This window comes from Pinus tabuliformis, chromosome 1_2, assembly GCF_031772625.1.
Source record: "Pinus tabuliformis cultivar Carrire ecotype Pingquan chromosome 1_2, CPIR1, whole genome shotgun sequence".
NCBI classification, from domain to species: domain Eukaryota; kingdom Viridiplantae; phylum Streptophyta; class Pinopsida; order Pinales; family Pinaceae; genus Pinus; species Pinus tabuliformis.
In genome coordinates, this window is record NC_142298.1 from 1115193724 (window position 1) to 1115199525 (window position 5802).

The window sequence follows — 5802 nt, forward strand, 5'->3', positions numbered from 1 at the left end:
CAAAATATCTATATAATTATATATATATAATTTAAAAGAAAAAAAACTATAATAATTAACCAACTGTAATTAGAATCCAATACTCTCCAATTTCCCTAATAAAACAAAAACAAAAATAACAATAATAAAAATATTTAAAAATTCACGAAATCATAAAAATAATATATTATATTGAAAAATATATATTTTTATAAGTAATCCCAATGCACTGTGTGATTACATTAACCAATAGGGAATCCAAAGGACATTGGTCTTCTACTTATTAGTATATTTCTACTATTCAGGAACAATGCGTTCACGGCATGAGGATGAATTGATATAATCACGTCACTTGTTTTCAGTATTTACTAAGATACTTTGAATATTATGAGAGGGTTATTTTAATATAAAATCAATGTATATAAATGAATTTTATAAAAATGTTCCAAGTCAGCATTGATTTTTGAATTCTGGAAATTATTGGAATGGTCTATTAAATGGAGCCAGTATCTTGGATTATAACCCAACATATCACACCACGGATATCTTGTTATTTAACGGAAAAAGTATGGATTGACACATGGGCCTCCATGCAAAGCACCATTGAAACAGGTGGACAGCGATGCAAACCACTGTTGGCTCGAACATCATGAAAGAAAAACATAAATAACCAAATCATTTTTGTGCCATAGCTACTGCATCATCAGCCATAGCAACTGCCTAATCAACCAACTGCTCTATTGATGCCCCTTTAGATATAGTAATCGGGCAGGTATAAATAGAAGTACGAAAAAAGGAAATGGAAAAAAAGGCATTTGTTACAGGTTGGACAAAAGGAAATGGCAGGTATAAATAGAAGTTTGAAAAAAAGGAAATGGAAAAAAAATGTACATAAAAGGTTAGAAAAAAGGAAATGTATAAAAAGGAAGAAACAAATGTGCAGAAGACACCTGAAGTACCTGGATCATATGAAGGAAGTTTTAGACCTGAAGGAGAGGCTAGGCGTAAACTGAAACAGGTTTTTCAAGAGTGTTATTTTTTGAGTTGCGATTGTAAATTGAAACTGGTTTTTCAAGAGTGTTAATTTTTGAGTTACAATTGTTGTTTTATGGGGCCAAATTAAATTTATTTTCATTTAAATGAGAGTGAATTCAACCTTGTGAATATGATTGATTGAGTTGAGTTTCGGCTAACACGTTTTATTAAGGATATTGAAGTTAAAATTCTTTTCATTTAAATCACAGTGCATGCAGCGTTGTGAATATGCTTGAGTCGAGTTTTGTATAATACTTTTTATTAAAGATTTTGAAGTTGTGGCTTTTGAGTTTACATGTATATCAATTGTTTTAAGCCTAATCCTGGAATTATAAGAAGAATCTTATAATTAAGCAAAGAATTAAATGAAAAATGTTTGTATTTCAACAAATTATTTAATAAAATTCTGAAGCCAAACATAAGTAAATTTGAATGGAATGAAAAATGTTTGTATTTCAACAAATTATTTAATAAAATTCTAAAGCTAAACATGAGTAAATTTTAGAGAAACATAGACATAAATCAATACTCAAATATTCTTGGAAATTTGAATCCTCCCATATTCTTGAAAATTCCAAAATTCAAAAGAAAACATGAATAAATTTTAGACCAAACATAGACAGTAAAGCAAAGAATCCTCCCATATTCTTGAAAATTCCAAAATTCCAAAATTCAAAAGAAAACGTGAATGAATTTTAGACCAAACATAGACAGTAAAGCAAATATCAATCAATTTTAGACAGTAAAGCAAATATGAATAAATTTTAGACTAAACTTAGACAGAACTTTGAAAATTAAACACTAAAAATTCAAGAGAAAACATAAGTAAATTTTAAATCAAACATAAACAGACTTCAGTATTAATTTATAATGCATCAATATTCATGAAAATTCAAAAGAAAATATTGGAAGTTCAAGAACAGACAAACCAACTCTTATTCCGCCCTTTCTGGAGAGTGTTCTATTATGAGTTTGTTCTATTCAACCTTGGATACTGGTTCAACTTGGTAAATGGGTTATGGAATGCTTTGACCTCTGCTACTTTACTTCTCGGTGCTTCCCCTCGAGAAAATGAAACTATTGGTAGTGCTGCTAAAACTGTTACTCTATCTACATCCTCACTTCTCCTCGAGTAAATGCAATTGCTGGTAGTGCTTCTAAAACTGTTACTCTATCTGCATCTGCACTGGAAAGAGCGTACAAACCACACCGAAGAACAAGGTTATTTGATGTTCAAAACCAGCGGAAATTACAGAAATTGTCTTCTGGAAGCTACTATGACTAATTAATTGGGGTTATCTGCATCACAAAGAAAAAAGTGCACTTGAAGATCAAGTACTAGACCCAACTCTGTTCATCCCCATCCAAAAGCGAAGAGAGGAGCGAAGAATTGTTGTGGGAAGACCCAACCCCAAAAGCGAAGAGAGGAGCCACAAATTGTTGTTTTAGCAGTTGTGGGAAGCTTCATAGATGACAAATGGCTAACATGCCAACAACCAGTTGTGGTTAACATAGACTCTTATTCAAATTTTATTATTATTAATATAACCTCGTTATTTCACCTAACTCATACACTTGTAAATTTTTTCTAACGCCCAATAATATTTATTTTCAATTAATATAATAATATAAAAATTATTTTATGCAATTGCATTTTTTACGGTGTCCTTAGTCATACAGCCAGATCAAATAATTGAGATACAAAAGATTTTAAAGTAAACAGTTATGTAAACTGAAAATATCAAATAGATCAAATAATTAAGATAGGGAAAGATTTTAAAGTTCATAGTTCATTTGCATCGGGGCACGTGAAGCGTGCAATAAGACCTCCAATTCACAACTTTGGTTATAAATTTCTTACACCAATATTTGCAGAGATAAACTTTGGTTAAACTTTGATAGTGGATAAATTTTTTTGGTCAAAAGACCAGTTAATGTATGGTCAACGATGGATCGATCGCTATTAGTCCCAGGCAGGGACTAATAAACGACAGATACACAAAATGCTTTAGATAATTGTTATTATTATAATATACGGAATCAAATATACATGAGTTTGGATTGTATTAAAGTTCATTATTATTTTAAATTTTTAGCTGTAAATATAATTATATAGATAAATTAATTAAGAAGTAGTAATTTAAAGGTTAAAGAAATAGATTTTTTATTTTCTCCACTTAAATAAAATAAAAATTAGTCAATAGAGTAGCCAAACGTTTTGTTTTATAATATTATTTTATAAGAGGTGCTTCCAATGACACTTCAACTTTATCCTTAAAGGGTTTTTGAGTTAATGAATATCTAAATTTAGTTTTTACTTTGATTTATTATTATAAAGGATTGAAAAATCTCACTACATAATTTCATAGCAAAAATTAACAATTTTTTCCAAAATTCAAATTTTATCAAAAATTACAACTCTTTACACCATTCAAATTGATATCAAGTTCCTGCATGAATGAGAAGACAATATAGGGCATGGTTCTGGTAATATTTCTAAGTATTTAACAATGTAAATTGCTTCTGGACCTGAAAACTAGAGATGGGGATAAACCAAGGAGTGAGCAATGGTGCCATACACTAAGCTCATATGCGCAGCACTGCAATTTTGAGTTTCAACACCCATACTTTCAAAGACACCATGAGGTTGAGCGTTTAATGTGTATTGTAATATTTGGAGCTTGTGACTCAGCTCCATGGCCTCTGATCTCAAAAGGGAATTCTCTTCTCTTATATGAGCATAATGCGCTGAAGTAATGTTGAGTTTCTTCAACATCTCTCCATTCTCTGCTCTCAAATGATCCACCTCAGCCCTCAGTTGGTCCACAAGATGTTGTTTCCGGAGCCTAGACCTCCTTGCAGACTCTCTGTTAGACAACATCCTTCTCTGCTTCCTCTCCTCTCTAACTTGTTGCTCCTCTGTTTTGTCAGAGGCTGAGTGGCCCCAAATGTGTGACATGGCCTCCCCATTGCGCCCAGGAGAATTCAATGAATCCTCTGTTGGGTACCCCTCGTTCACCGACACAGGCACTGATCTCTCAGTGGGCACTTCAGATATAGATCCAGGAGTATTCAGATTGGCAGAAAATGGCATATTTCCATATTGGGTACGCCCCATATCATATATTTCTCTGCTAAATTGTGCTGGACTGATTGGGATTACCGAGTTGTTGTAAAGGTCCATTTCATTTGAATGAGAAACAAGCATCTGATTTGACTGCAAGTCTGAGAAAAAGGGAAAACCAGGTACAAATGTTTCAGATCCTGGCTTGATAATCACTCCCTCTGCTCCAAAAATTGAAGAATCTGCCACGGTCACTGATTCTGACTCCATCACTGCTCCTTTGTTGCCTCTGATGAGTCAATTAGGATTGGAAATGGCACCATATACCCTAATCACCAGGGAAGGTATCAAGATCTGAAATAATTGCAGAGAAAGTTTGGGAATTTTCAAGGAAGACAAACTGAGTAATAGGCATCAACAATGATGATAAAAGACTTGTGCCACAGACGCTAATGGAGAAAAGTTTGAAGAATCTCTGCAACAATGGTGTTATAATCCAAATAACAACTGATGCTCCTCGTCTGAGTCAATCCACCGAGCTTTAGTTTGATTCCAACTCCTCCGAAGCCCGTGGCCTTGTTATAACAGTGAACTCCTGTGAGGATATTGGCTTGACCTGTCACTGCAATCCCCACAACAGCCGAAAAGATGACAATGTCTGTTACAGCATTGTCATTACCCATGAGGCTTATGCCCACGCCGCTAAATTTCTTCTTGTCGGGGCTTCCGTCGGCGGTAATGCGCTGCCCCAGGAAGGAATTCTGGATGTATGTCTCATACCCACCCTGAACCATGATGCCAGATGACTTGAAATGCGAGATACAACAATTATCGATGTTCAAATTTTGAATTTGGGCTTGAATTTGGGCGAGGCGGGTTCACCAGTTCAAATTTCAAAGTTGGGCGGGGCGGGTTCACCAATTCAAATTTCAAATTTGAATATGAATTGTTCGGTTAACATGGAGTAACATGCATGCTCAACTCGTCAATCTTAGATGCACGTCCAGATGCGTAGCATAGCATGGTATGGTTTTATGTATTGTACATGGTGGTTATCCATGGTATGGTTTTACCGGAAAGCGTTTGTCCAGAAATATTCAGGTGTGTCAGCGTGCTTGTACTACAGTTTATGCCCACGGAATGACAGTAATGTAAGGGAGCATTTATGGAACTATAGAGGTGGAAATAGCAATTGTCGTCATTCCATATCTCAAACACATTGACGTGGTGCAAGTGGGGGGCCTCTCTTCTTGAGTAGGCTAATAGGTCGACAAAACAGCCTTCGTGTTTCACGCCCGCTTGTCACCCATGAGGCCTCTCCAGTGATCTACTCTACGACGTGGGATCCATGATCGAAACAAATATTTCTCCTTTATGAAAGGAACTTTTCTCCATCTCCAACTCTCCATCGTCGTCTCTGTCCCCAACATCGTAACATGGAGAGTTATATTTTCCACCGTCCAGACCAACTCCTTGATCGGACAACTCCTCTACCTGTCACAAATTTCATCACTAGTTTCATATTGAATGGTTATAGGCGGTGAACGAATTTTGAATTTTATGTCCCATAGGAGTCGATGAATTTTTTCAATCTATCACGTGTGGCAAGACAGAGCCCTTCACTCTTTTGTTTTCAACACCTTTTCACGAACGCCCAATTTCATTGTGTCTGCTCAACAATTTTGAGCTACCAACGATTTCATTTTGCAGACCATTTTCATAAA

At 35.0% G+C, this 5802-nt stretch overlaps 1 pseudogene; it reads right to left on the bottom strand.

Moving 5' to 3' along the window:
- Positions 1-4527: 4527 nt before the first annotated feature.
- On the bottom strand, positions 4528-4872 carry LOC149210049 (polygalacturonase QRT3 pseudogene; annotated as a pseudogene).
- Positions 4873-5802: the final 930 nt, after the last annotated feature.